General features: G+C 43.0%; 1 long non-coding RNA gene across 1 annotated transcript; it reads left to right on the top strand.

The window, feature by feature from the left end:
- Positions 1-268: 268 nt before the first annotated feature.
- On the top strand, positions 269-12954 carry LOC120863463. Its single transcript, XR_005721001.1, has 3 exons — positions 269-280; positions 1532-1535; positions 12853-12954. It is a non-coding gene; the product is annotated as an uncharacterized LOC120863463 (long non-coding RNA).
- The last annotated feature ends 3165 nt before the right edge of the window (positions 12955-16119 follow it).

Raw genomic sequence — 16119 nt, 5'->3', positions numbered from 1 at the left:
GTCAAAGAATATACAGCCTACGTTTTCTTCTACAAGCTCTATGGTTTCAGGTCTCAATTTTTTTTTTCCATTGTGTGTTTATTTTTGTACATGGTGTGAGAAAGCAGTCTAAATTGATTATTTTGCATGCAGTCGTCCAGCGTTTCCAACACCACTCCCTGAAAAGCTCGTCTTTTCCCCATTGTGTATTCTTGCTTCATTTGTCATAGACAAGTGGACCATTTACGTGTGCCTTTATTTCTGGACTCTGTCTGTTCCACTGACGTACCTGTCTGCTTTTGTGCCAGCACCATGCGCCTTCGGGCTTCCCAGGTGGCACTAGCAGTAAAGAACCTTCCTGCCAATGCAGGAGACACAAGAGACGTGGGTTTGACCCCTGGGTCAGCAAGAGCCCCTGGAGAAAGGCATGGCAACCCACTCCAGTGTTCTTGCCTGGAGGATCCCATGGGCAGAGGAGCCTGGTGAGCTACAGTCCATAGGGTCACAAAGAGTTGGACACAACTAAAGAGACTTAATATGCACATGTTTCTTTGTAGCTGAGCTTGAAATCAGGGAATGTGATACGTGCAGCTTTATTCTTTTCACTCAAGATGCTTTTGGCTACTTGAGATAGTTTGTGTTTCCATACAATCTTAGAATTAATTTTTCTGGTTCTGTGAAAAGTGCCATTGAGGTTGCAGTGAATCTGCGGATTGCCTTGAATACTGTGGTCATTTTCACATTATGATTTTTTAAATTGGAGGAGAATTGCTTCACAGTGTTGTGGTGGTCTCTGCCGTTGTTCAGTCGCCCAGTCACGTCCCACTCTGTGGCCCCATGGACTGCATCGCGTCAGACTTCCCTGTCTTTCACTGTTTCCTGAAGCTGACTCAGACTCATGTCCGTTGAGTCAGTGATGCCATCCAGCCATCTCATCTGCTGTCACCGCCTTCTCTGCTGAGCATCAGTGCAAATCAGCGTAACTATGTATGTGCGTGGATATGTGCGTATACCTACCTCCCCTCCCTCTAAGCCTCCCTTCCCACCGCATTTTTCTGGGTTGCGCAGAGCAGCAGGCTGGGCTCCCTCTGCTATAACAGCTTCCCACTAGTGGCCTGTCTCACACATGACAGTGTGCTTACCTCATTGCTGCCTCCTCAGTTTGTCCTAGCTTCTCCTTCCCCTGCTGGATCCACAAGTTTAGTCTCCATTCCTCCTCTATAAATAGGTTCATCACTACTATTTTCCACAGTCAACTGACTAAACTCTGTCCCCTTTAATGGCTGTGTAATTCTCTGCTGTAAGTGTGTACCATGATGTCTTTATCCGTTCATCTGTCTGTGGGTGTCCAGGTTGCTTCCACGTCCTGACCCTTGCAAGCGGTGCTGCAGGGGGCCTTGGAGTGCCCGTGCCTTCTTGAGCTGTGGTTTTCTCAGGGCACATACCCAGCGGCGGGGTTGCTGAGTTGTACGGCAGTTCCAGTCCTAGTTTGTTAGAAAGTCTCCATTCTGTTCTCCATAGTGGTTGTGCCAGTTTACATTCCTGCCCAAAGAGCAGTGCTGCTGCTGCTGCTAAGTCGCTTCAGGCGTGTCCGACTCTGTGCGACCCCATAGATGGCAGCCCAGGCTCTGACGTCCCTGGGACTCTCCAGGCAAGAACACTGGAGTGGGGTGCCATTGCTTCTCCAATGCATGAAAGTGAAAAGTGAAAGGGAAGTCACTGAGTCTTGTCCGACTCTTAGCGACCCCATGGACGGCCACTCACCAGGCGCCTCCGCCCGTGGGATTCTCCAGGCAAGAGTTCTGGAGTGGGTGCCATCGCCGTCTCCAAAAGAGCCTTAGGACTCCCTTGTCTCCACGCCCTCACCAGTATTCGTTATTTCTCCATCATCATGATGTGTCTTTCTGCTGTGTCCTCTTTGGCTTCGTTCGCCAACGTCTCATAGCTTTTAGAGCACAAGCTCTTTAGTTAGATGTGTTACTACGTATTTTATTCTTTTTGTTCTAATGTTAAATAGGATAGTTTTCTTCATTTCTTTTTCTGACCATTCATTGTTAGCATGTAAAAATGTAAGATTTCTATACATTAATCTTTTGTCCTGAAACTTTACTGAGTCCATTTATTCTAGCAGTTTCTGTGGGGCTGTTTTCAGGGTTTCTATCGACAGCGTCATGCCATCTGCAAACGGTGACCGTTTTACTTCTTCCTGTTCAACTTTGACTCCTTTTATTCTTTTTTCTTGTCCTATTGCTGTGACTAGAAAACCCAAACGGTGTTGGATGAACGTGCTGAGAGTAGGCACCCTTGTCTTGTTTCTTATCTTAGGGGAAGTGTTTTCAGCTTTTCATGGTTGAGTATTAAGTTAGCTGTGGGTTTATCCTATGTGACCTTTATTATATTGAGATATGTTTCCTCTTTACCCACTAGTAGCTATAAGGGTATATCCAATTAATACTGCTATATAAAGCAATGAAATCAAGTCAGCTATCATTGAAAATAGATACAGAGCTAAAGTACATCACGAGAATAACATGTAATTCAAGAGAAGATAGAAAGATGGTCACTGTTGTATGGTTCCTGAATTGTGGAAACGAGGGAGAGTAGCAAAGAGCATTAGACTTTGGCAAGGTTAGGAGGCATTTTTACTCTAGTGAAATCACTGACAGAAGAATAAAAGAGTGTGCAACTATTGAGTTAATGGAGAGAAAAATGGAATACTAAAAGCTAATCAATCCAAAGTGAGGCAAGGGAGGAGAAAGGAACAGAGTGTGGTCAAGAGAAACAGGAAACCTAGTAAAATGTAGACTCAATTATAAATGCATCTGTCATGATACTAAATGTGAATGAGCTACCTGGTAGACCAGGAAACAAAGACTGTGAGGCTGAGTAAGAGACGGCAGGCAGGTACTGCTCACAAGGGATGTACGCGGAATACAAGGCATGGAACGTTTGGAAGCAAAGAGGATGGAAAGGGATGTAATACAAATGCCAACAAGAAAGCTGACCTGGCTGGATTAACATCAGACAATGGCGAGAAACATCATGAAAGACAAGTCAGGGAATTTACAATGATATTATATTTATAAGGATAGTATATAATATATAATATAATATTATAATTATATAATTAAATATTATACATATTATTATATATTACTAATTATCATTATCATTATATGATAATTATAATTATGAAATTAATTTCATTTCATCATTTCATAATGATATTAATTTCATTATAAGGGATAATAATGCTAAATGCACATGTTGCATAAAGCAAATGTGGACAAAACTAAAAGGAAAAATAGCCAAATCACATTCACAGTGAGATATTTTAACAGACCTTTCTTCTAATATATATTTAAGAAACAACAGCAGCCTTCCCACCCCACTCCCACCAAACAACAACAACAAACCCTCTGAGACAGAGCAAGGGAGGGAAGGGGAGAAAATGCTTGCCAACTCGGTGTATGAAGCTAGCGAATCTTGACATCAAAACCTGACAGGGGTATTAAAAGAAAAATTATAGATCAGTTTCACCCTTGGAAAGGGATGTAAAAGGTTTAAAACGACATGTGATCAAATCATATCAAGTGATGCATGAAATGATGACATGCCATGACTGAGCTGGCTTTAGATGAGGAAGACAAGGTGATACAATATGCTGTTTCGTTGCTAAGTCACGTTTGACTCTTTTGTGACCTCATGAACTACAATTGGCCAGGCTCCCCGTCCATGGGATTTCCCAGGCAGGGTTATGGGAGTGGGTTGCCAGGCCCTTCTCCCGGGGCTCTTCTTGCCCAGGGACGAAGCCCACGTCTCCTGCACTGGCAGATGGAGTCTTTACCTTGAGCCACTGGGGTAGCTCTTGGTATAACATAAGAAAGCCAATCAATGTAATTAGCTACAGTAACAGGATAAAAAAGAAAGACCATATGTCATCTAAGGAGATACAGGAATCACTTTTGAAAAAGTGATTAGACATTTATGGGGAAATGTGGGAAACGATGACCACAAAATAACGCCCTTAACTCTGATTTAAAAAAAAGGGTTTTAAGCATCTGTGTGATGTTATTGATCTTGATGTGAGTTTCAAAACAAGGAGGTACAGTAGAACTCTATTCAATATCATTTTGAAATTAAAATCAGTAAATTAAGGCATGGGTACATAAATAAAAGATGGGGTTAAAAAAATAAAATTTATCATTTATAGATAATGAATGCATTTCTACATAAAATTTAAAATCCACTTGTAAAGTTCCAGAAAATACTTGTTGGGATTTTGATTATAAATGCATAAATTCTTAAAATCAGCTTGGAAAAAAATCATCAGCTTTACAATACTGAGAACTTCAACCTATAAAATGTTTTCTCTCTCCATTTCTTTAGAAAACATTTTATTAGTACTGTTAATTCTTGCTTTGTATATTTTGGAGACATAATTTTAGATAAATAGTTTCCTGGTGAATTGAATTTATTATTTTGAAATCCTTCTCTATATTCCTAATAATGCTTACCCTTAATAGTCTAATTTTTCTGATATCAATCTAGCTATATCAATTTTCCCTCAATTAGTATTTATAGGGTCTTATTTTTTTCTTTTTTTTTTCTGTTCTTTTTTTTTTTTTTAATTTTTACTTTACAATTCTGTATTGGTTTTGGCATAGATTGACATGAATCCACCACAGGTGTACATGCGTTCCCAAACATGAACCCCCCTCCCACCCCCCTCCCCACAACATCTCTCTGGGTCATCCCCGCGCGTCAGCCCCAAGCGTGTCATATCCTGCATCAGACATAGACTGGAATTTCGATTCTTACATGATATTATACATGTTTCAATGCCATTCTCCCAAATCATCTCACCCTCTCCCTCTCCCTCTGAGTCCAAAAGTCCGCTATACACATCTGTGTCTTTTTTGCTGTCCTGCATACAGGGTCATCATTGCCATCTTCCTAAATTCCATATATATGTGTTAGTATACTGTATTGGTGTTTTTCTTTCTGGCTCACTTCACTCTGTATAATCGGCTCCAGTTTCATCCATCTCATCAGAACTGATTCAAATGTATTTTTTTCTTTTCAATTTTCTGTATGTTTTATATATCTCTTGTAATAGCATGGGGTTATAATTTTCTTTATGTAATCTGGTCATATTTTTCTTATAATTTGAAAATTATACTTTGAAGCATTTAGTCCATTTATATGTAATGGATATATGTAACATAATTGCTATTTATATTGAAATCTACCATTTTTCAAAGAACAGTGAGGAGAGATAAGAAAACCTTCCTAAGTGAACGATGCAAAGAAATAGAAGAAAACAATAGAATGGGAAGGACTAGAGATCTCTTCAAGAAAATTAGAGATACCAAGAGACATTTCATGCAAAGATGGGCACAATAAAGGACAGAAATGTTATGGACCAAATCAAAGCAGAAGTAATTAAGAAGAGGTGACAAGAATACACAGAAATATACAAAAAAGATCTTAATGACCCAACTAACCATGATGGTGTGATAACTCTAAGAGCCAGACATCCTGGAATGTGAAGTCAAGTGGGCCTTAGGAAGCATCACTAGGAACAAAGCTAGTGGAGGTGACGGAATTCCAGTGGAGCTATTTCAAATCCTGAAAGATGATGCTGTGAAAGTGCTGCACTCAATATGCCAGCAAATTGGCAAAACTCAGCAGTGGCCACAGGACTGGAAAAATCAGCTTTCATTCCAATCCCAAAGAAAGGCAATGCCAAAGAATGCTCAAACTATCGCACAACTGCACTCATCTCACACACTGGCAAAGTAATGCTCAAAATTCTCCAAGTGAGGCTTCAACAGTATGTGAACTGAGAACTTCTAGATGTTCAAGCTGGAGTTAGAAAAGGCAGAGGAACCAGAGATCAAATTGCCAACATACATAGGATCATAGAGAAAGCAAGAGAGTTCCAGAAAAATATCTACCTCTGTTTCACTGACTACACTAAAGCCCTTGACTGTGTGGATCACAACAAACTGTAGAAAATTCTGAAAGAGATGGGAATACCAGACCACCTGATCTGCCTGCTGAGAAATCTGCATGCAGGTCAGGAAGCAATAGTTGGAACTGGACATGGAACAACAGACTTATTTAAAATTGGGAAAGGACTACATCAAGGCTGTATATTGTCACCTTGCTTATTCAACTTATATGCAGAGTACATCATGAGAAATGCCAGGCTGGATGAAGCACAAGCTGGAATTAAGCTTGCCAGGAGAAATATCAATAACCTCAGATATGGAGATGATGCCACACTTATGGCAGAAAGTGAAGAGGAACTAAAGAGCCTCTTGATGAAAGTGAAAGAGGAGAGTGAAAAAGGTGGCTTAAAACTCAACATTCAGGAAACTAAGATCATGGCATCCAGTCCCATGACTTCAAGGCAAATAGATGGGGAACCAGTGGAACAGTGGTAGCCTTTCTTTTCTTGGGCTCCAAAATCACTGCAGTTGGGTGACTGAAGCCATGAAATTAAAAGATGCTTGCTCCTTGGAAGAAAAGCTATTGCAAACCTAGTCAGCATATTAAAAAGCAGAGGCATTACTTTACCGACAAAAGTCCTCATAGTCAAAGCTATGGTTTTACCAGGAGTCATGTATGGATGTGAGAGTTGGACCACAAAGAAAGCTGGGCACTGAAGAATTGATGCTTTTGAACTGGGTGTTGGAGAAGACTCTTGAGTCCCTTGGATAGCAAGGAGATCAAACCAGTCCATCCTAAAGGAGATCAGTCCTGAATATTCACTAGAAGGACTGATGCTGAGGCTACAATACTTTGGCCACCTAATGCGAAGAGCCAACTAATTAGAAAAGACCCTGATGCTGGGAAAGATTGAAGGCGGGAGGAGAAGGGGACAACAGAGGATGAGATGGTTGGATGGCATCACTGGCTCAATAGACATGGGTTTGAGTAAACTCTGGGGGTTCTTGATGGACAGGGAGGCGTGGCATGCTGCAGTCCATGGGGTCGCAGAGAGTCAGACACGACTGAGCGACTGAGCAACAACGACAACCACTTCTCAAGCACATTCACTTTGCCTTGTTTGTCCTATATCCCTATCTCTTTCTTCTTTTATACGGCTTTTGCCTGGAAAATCCCATGGATGGAGGAGCCTGGTGGGCTGCAGTCCATGGGGTCGCTAAGAGTCGGACACGACTGAGTGACTTCACTTTCATGCATTGGAGAAGGAAACGGCAACCCACTCCAGCGTTCTTGCCTGGAGAATCCCAGGGACAGGGGAGTCTGGTAGGCTGCCGTCTATGGGGTCACATAGAGTCAGACACGACTGAAGTGACTTAGCAGCAGCAGCAGCATTGAGATATAATTAACATATAACATTATATAAGTTTAAGGTGGATGACATTATGATTTGATGTATTTAACTATTGAGAACTGATTACCACCGTATAGTTAGCATAACTGTTGCAAACCATGTATCTGATAAGGGGTTAATACCCAAAATACACAAAGAACTTATGTAGCTTCATATCAAAAAAACCCAAATGGTCTGATTAAAAAGAGGGCCAAGGACCTGAGTGGACATTTTTCCAAAGAAGACACACACGTGGCCGACATTACATGACAAGGTGTTCAAGGGGTTCAGCATCACTAATCACCAGAGAAATGTCCGTCCAGCCCCCAGTGTGCTATCTGCTCATGTCTGTCAAATGGCTGCTCTTAAGCAGATGAGAGATCACAAGTATCGATGAGGATGTGGAGAAGAGGGAACTCTTGTGCGCTGATGGCAGGAGCGTAAATCGGTGCAAGCATTGTGGAAAAGAACATGGAGTTTCCTCCAAACATTAAAAAATAAAACTACGACACTACCCTGTACTGGGTAACAAATACCACTCTGGGTATTTATCTGAAGAAAGGGAAAACCCACACTCCCAAAGATACACGCACCCCCCCGTGTTCACTACAGCATTGTTTAGAATGGCCAAGATGTAGAAACAGCCTGTGTCCTTTGACGGACGACTGGATAAAGAAGATGTGGGGTGTGTGTGTGTGTGTATAAAAAGGAATATTCCTGCTAAGTCACTTTAGTTGTGTCCGACTCTGTGCGACCCCATAGACGGCAGCCCACCAGGCTCCCCCATCCCTGGGATTCTCCAGGCAAGAGCACTGGAGTGGGTTCCCATTTCCTTCTCCAATGCATGAAAGTGAAAAGTCAAAGTGAAGTCGCTCAGTCATGTCCGACCCTCAGCGACCCCATGGACTGCAGCCTACCAGGCTTCTCCATCCCTGGGATTTTCCAGGCAAGAGTACTGGAGTGGGGTGCCATTGCCTTCTCCGAAAAAGGAATATTATTCAGTTCTAAAACAGAAGGAAACCTTGCCGTTGGTGACAACATGGATAGCCATTGAGGGTATTATACTATGTGAAACATGTCAGACAGAGAAAGACAAATATGACTTACTGAACCAAAGTCTACACGCAAAAATGCACTTACGGATAACAATAAACAAACTGGTGGTTACCAGAAGCACGGGGTGGAGGGTGGGGAGAGCTCGTGACAGGCATGACGGTGATCGGAAGGTGCCGACAGCCGGTTAAAGTGAGCGCGTCCTGCGGCGTCAGACGCGGCAAGGTGGTGACAGCTAAGGACACTGTATCGCGCATTTGAAAGTTGCGAAGAGCGAGCATCTTAAAAGCTCTCATCACAAGAAGGAAACTTCTGTGTGACTCTGTGGTGACGAGTGTCGCCTAGAGTCATGTGTGATCATCTTGCAGCGTGTACATGGAGCACATTGTACCTGAGACCAGTACAATGTTACATGTCAATTAACTCTCAGTTGAAAAAAAAAGGAGGGATTAGGACTTAGACGTGCCCAGAGGGAAGGCCATGTGAAGAAAAACTGTGGAAGAGATGGCCATCTGCAGGCCAGGGAGAGCGGCCTCGGGAGGGGCCAGTACTGCAGGCTCCTTGACCTTAGGCTTGCATCCAGCAGAACTGTGACAAAATAAATGTCTTTTGTTTAAGCCAAAAAAAAAAAAAAGACGACTGTGTTTTCCTTAGGGTAGCTATCAATCTACTCGAAGATTTTAAAGCTATGCCACAACTCACATAGTATTAGTGTTAATTGCCAGCCACCTAACCAGAAAAAAAAAAAAAAAAAAGCCCTTAATGTTAGTGCAGTTAACATTCTGATCCAGGAGTAGTAAGCCGGCTGAGAGACTGAGAGCAATAAATTCAATGCAGGGACATTTCCTGCACATAAATTGACCCTTAGTATTGACCCTGAAATGAAATCAAGTTGAAAATCGATTGGGGAAAAATCAGATGGGATAGTTATAACATATTCATGATTTTATCATTCATAAGAAATTAGAGGCTGTTTCTCTCATCACTGTATCTCTAAAGCGACAGACCCCCAGAAACAGTCTCGGGCTAAGTAGAGGAGCACCAAAGCAGGAAGCATGGCTCGTCGAGCATCACCATCAGCTTTCTGTGCTTTTTGCGCCTCATCCCCAGTCTTTATCGATGGAAAACTGTCTGAAGGATCCTGGCACAAAAATTACCCTGTGGATTCCAGGAGGGTGTAGAGCTTTTTGCAGCAGTTTGGGATTCCTAGTGAAATCGCCTTCCTAACCTGACCTTGAAAGTCCTCGGGCGAGTGGATGAGAGGATGGAGGTCAAAGAAAAGAGATGATGGAGGGGCGCTCACCCACTGCTTCACTGTGGCGTGCAGGAATCCACAATCCACCACAAAGGTGCATTCTATAAGAAGCTTCGATTCCTTATTAGAAACTGATCAACCAGGCTCCAGAGCGCTAAGGGAGCTCGTGTGTTCTGAAATCAGCAGATGGGTGGAAATCTTCCAGTGGCAGAAGCCAGAGAGCGCCATATTTGTCTTTGTGTCACCTGTGCATGAGACACTGGAAGCACTCCGAGTTGGTGGAAAGGAAGCCGATAGGGGAGGGGCCCATTTTTGGTAAGGTTGCCTAAAAATTCCTCACACTAATTAAATAAAGAGGACTTAAAGATCAGGTCGGAGGTACGGTAAAATCTTTGTCATCTGGGCTTGTATGTCTGGAAATGCATCTTTTCTGAGCAAAGGGCAGAGGTGCATCAGTTAATGCATGTTTAACTGGAAATGTCAAAGCATCTTGGAGGAACCAATGTAGATAATTTGTAGTCTTAAGAGTCTGGTTATTCTTTTGTGCTAACATTACTTATAATGTAAGTGAGAGACATCACCAGGACTGGCCTGAAAAGTGACAGGTTCAAAAGGATGTTTATAATTTGCATTGTGTGTTGACATGCCAACTATTGTCCAAATTTTCAACCAATATAAAATATCTTTAAAGTTTTCAATTGTTAGATTTGTTGGAAATGAAACTGGAGCTGGCAACATGGTAATATTATACCATTTTTATGAGTTTTACCCAAAAGATTGGTACGTATATAGCTACGCATGTTATTCGGAAAAGCTGAAATCATAGTTAATGGGCTGTATTATTACTTGACATTGAACTTGGTAAATTTTTAATTAATGAAGCTGATAAAGTTACAGAAAAATGTTATGGACTCCTTTTTTTTTTTAGGTCTTAAAAATACGCTTCCTGGAGTCCACATTCTACTTAAATGGACTCCCCACTTCATGGAAATGAGATAAAAAATCACTTAAAATCTGCTTGGGCATTTAGGATATAGTGGTTCCTGAATAAGAAAAAATAAATCACAAGCAGACACTAAAAGTATATCTCTGGTTCTAACTTTTTTAAAGGAAATTTTGTTTACACACCCTAGAATCATGTAAGGGACTCACGCAACTCACATGCTTGTGTTACCTCTTTCCAAGTGGGTTTCACTGCCTGATGCAGGCCCTGGGGCCGCCGTGGCCCACCTGCACCTCTGTGCCTCCTGTCGGGGCCGCATCCCGCACGTGAGGCTTCAGGGATGAAGGGAGGCAGAGGAAGGACGTGGACCATGCTTGCCTTTCCCACTGTCATCTCTATAGCTGTGCATAAGGCCCGACATAGTGGAAATAATTAAAGGATAATTTAATAAGAACCTTTGAATAAATGAAGACTAAGGACGGAGGTATGTTGAGCTGACTTTAGACTTTCAGCTGAGAAAGCAAGATGTGGTCTCCGTGGAATCTGATGTTTCACTATAGTAAAAGTGAGACATATCCTGATTCCAGCTGTTGATCTGAGTTTGCTAAAGGGCAGGATTTATAAGTGCAGGGAAGTTAGCAAGCCTCACTCCAGAGGATCTGTCCTTCAGCCTCTTGGGGGTGGCGATTTAGATGCTAAGTTATCTTGCAAGACCATAGACTGCAGTCCACCAGGCTCCTCTATTTATGGGGTTTTTATGACTCTGAAAAAAAGAAAAAAGAAACCACGTGAAAGGAGCTGAGGTCCAGGATGGGGAGAGAATATTAGCAAGAGGAAGGCAATGTTGGTAAGAGCAAGGGAGTTCCAATCTTGCCATTCTTAAGTGTACTTTTAATTTATGTTTAAATTTTGTTGATATATGGTTGATTCATAATGTTGTATTAAGTATACCTTTTAAATTCAGGTATTTTTGCACCATATAGTAACATTAAGAAAAGTGTACACGTCTTAAGCATATGGTTTCATGAATGTTCACAATTCACCTGATGCAAAGAGCCAGCTCATTGGAAAATACCCTGATGCTGGGAAAGATTGAGGTTGGGAGGAGACGGAGATGACAGAGGATGATGGTTGGGTGGCACCATCAGCTGAATAGACGTGAGTGTGAGCAAACTCTGGGAGATGGTGAAGGACAGGGAAGCCTGGAGTCCACGAGGTCACAAGGAGTCGGACATGACTGAGTGACTGAACAATGAAGACTGCCTATTCACAGACTGAACAAACCTGCGTGAAAAGACCTCTCTCTTAACAGAGTGTTCCCGGCATCCCAGGAAATCCTTTTTAATCCCCTTTCCAGTCAGTGTGTATCCCTCCCCATCGAGGCAGCCGCTGTCTTCAGGATTTCTAACATCATGAAATAGTTTTGCTGTATTTATTCTATAAGGATGGAATCATACAACGCATGCACTTTTGTTTCTGCCTTTACTAATTTTGGCGTTTATGTTCATGGGATCCACCCATGTCATGGCATGTGTTGTTCCTTCTTCTTTCTATGTAGCAATCTGCTACTTTTATACAACATTTTCTATATATCCATTCTCTTTGGATTGTTTCCAGTAGCTTTGGACGATTACAAATAGTGTTGCTATGAACATTATTGTGAAGGCTTTTTGGGGAGCCTAAGTGCACATTTCTCTAGAGTTTGCAGGGAGGAGTGAGACCTTTGGACCATAGGCTGTGCTTGTTACGTTGATAGATACTGTCAACTGTCTCTCCAGAGAGGTTGTTTAGCTCCCTAGTGTTGGAATCTTCTGCAGCTTATAGCAGAGAACATGGAGACCCAAAGAAAGGCTGTGCACGAAGGCTTGTTCGATGTCTTCCGGTGCTCGGGATCAGAGACGCAGGTGCTACCGCCAGTTATCAGACAGCGGTGTCCACCGAGGGCACCAGGGAAGTCTACCTGAAGAGGAGACAGGAGGGAGCAGCCTCATGAGCCCCGTCCGTCTGCAACACGGACACGGCCGCAGAGGAGCAAGCCTGATTAGCTGTGCGGAGTGTCAGACTCCGGCGCCCGCGCCTCTGCGAGGGGCCCCGGGGAGCTGCTGCTGACTCAGCCCCGCGGGGCTAGGGGGCAGCTCGCTAACCGGCGCCGTGAGCACGCCGGGCTCTGTCAGAGCGAGGAGTGCAGACTGAACCCACCCCTCCTGGAGAAAGCAGCAGCTTTCTCTCCATCTCGGGCCAAGACTTCAGCCCTCTATCTTTCCCACCATGTAGGTCGGAGAGGGCGATGGCACCCCCCTCCGGTACTCTTGCCTGGAAAATCTCATGGACGGAGGAGCCTGGCGGGCTGCAGTCCATGGGGTCGCGAAGAGTCGGACACGACTGAGCGACGTCACTTTCACTTTTCACTTTCATGCATTGGAGAAAGAAATGGCAACCCACTCCAGTGTTCTTGCCTGGAGAATCTCAGGGACAGGGGGGCCTGGTGGGCTGCCATCTATGGGGTCGCACAGAGTCGGACATGAATGAAGCGACTTAGCAGCAGCAGCAGCAGGCTGCGAAGACATACCCATTCCCTTGTAGGTAAACCACCCACTTGGGAATGGTCTGGTAAGTCAATAGCCTGATAAAGAATTTATAGAGGTCTTCAGAAGTGTATTTCTTAATATGTGGTTATTGAATCTCATCCTCGTTGTAGTATGAAAATCTTTTAATGAATTTTGAAGCCTGTCAACAGTAAGAGAAAGAGAAAACTCACTGTATCCTTTTATCTGGTATTCCCCTCCCCACAGTGATTTGTTGACTTCAGGGAGAGTAGATGAGCCTGAGATAGTTCAGTAACGAGGGGTCTATGCTGTCTTCCAAGTAAGGGAGGATGCGCCCTTTGTGGAGGGTCACAGCTGAGCCTGCGCAGCGTACCTGCAGGCTGGCTGCCTCATCGCCTTGACTTCGGCAGAGGGGCAAAGGGCAGCGTACGCCCTGTCTAACAAGCACTGCCTGCCACAGGATTCCCAGGAGAAAACATTTCCCTCGTCACTAGGAACGCTGGGGTGCAAATGTCATTTTGGTTAGTGTTGCCTCAGACTGAGTAACTCTACTGGAAAAGCGACATGTGAGAAATGGAGGAGATGATCGGAGACGCGGGTTTGAGCAGCCCAGCTATGGTTAATGTAAAGGCTTCGGCAACAGGAAGTCTGGGTTTTAATTCATGTTAATCCTGACTCTCCATTACTAGTCAAGTACTTTGAATCGTCGAGTAGCTGTAATAATTTGTTTACCAGCTGAGTAACTGTGTAAGGCCATTTGCTTGCCTCTGAGTTTCCCTTCCGTGACTGAGAGAGTTCAGTGACCCGGTGCGTCAGGTTACATTAAGTGGGACCCCCAGATGGGGGTCGTGGGTCACCGTGCATGCTTGTGGGGTGCAGTGCCTGAGGAGAATGTACAAATAATAATGCCTACTAAAAGCAGGGTTATAGTTTAATATCACCGTGCATAAATTCTAGACCATCTCAGTACTGAAGGACTCCACCCTGCCGCCTACCCCACTGCCATCATTTCCACCCCGGCGTACCACTGAGTAGTTAGAAAATGTCAGCCTCTTATAAACGGTATTAATATGTGTATATATTTTCTTGACAGTCCAAGAAAGAACGGATGATAAGACAGTCTCAGCCCTAGCTTTCCACTGATCTGTATGGGTGCAGAGAAATCAGGTTATAGAGGACTTCATTTCTCTTCACGGGAAGATACAGGCCTCAACAGCAGGCTAGTTCCTGAGCTTTGCTACACTCACAAACTCTGCAGAATAATTTCATGGCCAAAATAAATTCAATTTAAAATGATTTCTTGACAGAAACGATCTGATGTCAGTATTTACAATGTTCTAAATCTTTCTTCTAAAGGAATAACATTGTTCATCCTCAATATTCTACTGAAGACAGATGGATTTTTATACCTCTCAGGAAAAATAAGTCAATTAGCTCAAAAAAGTATTCACCATTAAACAATTAAAATAAGCATTTGCTGAAGATAACTTTTGTCTTCCTTTTTGGATGTAATTCAAAGGCATAATTAGCTCTGAGAGGAACTAATGTGGTTATCAGTCAGAAGAGTTCACACATTAATCTTTTATTAGATGGAATACCCTTTCTAGCCTTGCTTTCACCCTGCAGACAGAATGTGTTTAAATAGACCGTAATGCCCAACTTTCCTTCTTTTCATTTTCATGGGTCTGGATCATGACTTGATGTCCATAGTTCTTCCTTCCTTGAGGAGAAAGTCTAACCTCTACTGTCTGATTAATTGGCAATTCCTTCTCACCTGCACAAATCCTATAGCAGCTAAAACACCTGCTTAGCTGATGATTTCTCCCCTCAGGCTGTATGTGCAGTGAACTGTGGAAAGAGTAAAAAATCCAAATACTAAATCAAATCAAAAATCAAAAGTCATCTACACTTTTTTTTGTTTGCTGTAGTACTCTCTTCTGCAGACGCCGAAGCCCTGGTATCACTCCTGCAGTGTGCTGATGTAACGTTCTGTTTTCCAGACCTCAGTCACTGTCTAGTGGCTTCCTTGAAGACAGCTGTTAGACTTCATTTTTCTTCTAATAGTAAAAGGAAAATGCTTTACAATCTCCAGTGGACACTTGATTGTGAGAAATGAGAATTTCTACATTTTGTGCAAGCAGAGCAATTTGGAGAATTCACATCCATGTTGCGAAAGTCACCCAGTCGTGTCCAACTCTTTGCGGCCCCGTGGACTGTATAGTTCATGAGGTTCCCCAGGCCAGGATCCTGGAGTGGGCAGCCTGTCCCTTCTCCAGGGGATCTTCCCGACCCAGGAATCGAACCGGGGTCTCCTGCCCTCTGGGCAGATTCTTTACCAACTGAGCTATCAGGGAAGCCCATATTCATGTTATCAGAGATAGTTTTAACTTTCCAACACTTAGCCGTTGTGCCACTGAGACAAAATTTTCTGCTTGTCTGGCCTACTCACCTTTAAAGAAAAAAAAATCCCCAAATTTGGTGGTAACCTCGTCTTCAGTGTTAATTTTAGTGATGTCAGTGTGTTCTCAGATGCAAGCGTTAGGGGCTGCAGACCCTCCTTCCTGCCCTATCAGCCAGCTAAATGCCTATTTTCGACTCTGATTTTAAGCTGTAACACTGGAGGAGTGAGAATCTGAACTGGCTTTCCTGTTGTCAGCTCGTCTCACACATTTATTTCAGAGGGAAAATGTGTCACTACTTTCCCATTTAATTCAATTTTTGATATCATTTTCTTCCTAGAGTAGAGATTCATTTTCATCTTTGGAATATTCTGACATAGAATAAAACATTTTGAATTGAGAATTTTTACTTGTACCTCTCAAATATTATTAAATGGTACAAAGTGCTTTGAAAGTGCACAACCAGACCACACATTATCAATATATTTGAAACAAAACCTGAGATTTCCACACAACATCTCTCCGTAAAGCTTCCTTACACATCTGGGAAGCAATAAGAGCAAAGAGGAGGCGCCTTAATGCTTATGTTCCTAGAG

Source organism: Oryx dammah, unplaced genomic scaffold (assembly GCF_014754425.2).
Source record: "Oryx dammah isolate SB20612 unplaced genomic scaffold, SCBI_Odam_1.1 HiC_scaffold_5, whole genome shotgun sequence".
In the NCBI taxonomy this organism is placed as follows: Eukaryota; Metazoa; Chordata; class Mammalia; order Artiodactyla; family Bovidae; genus Oryx; species Oryx dammah.
The sequence above is the reverse complement of the archived record's forward strand: the minus strand, read 5'-3'. Positions and strand labels throughout refer to the sequence as shown.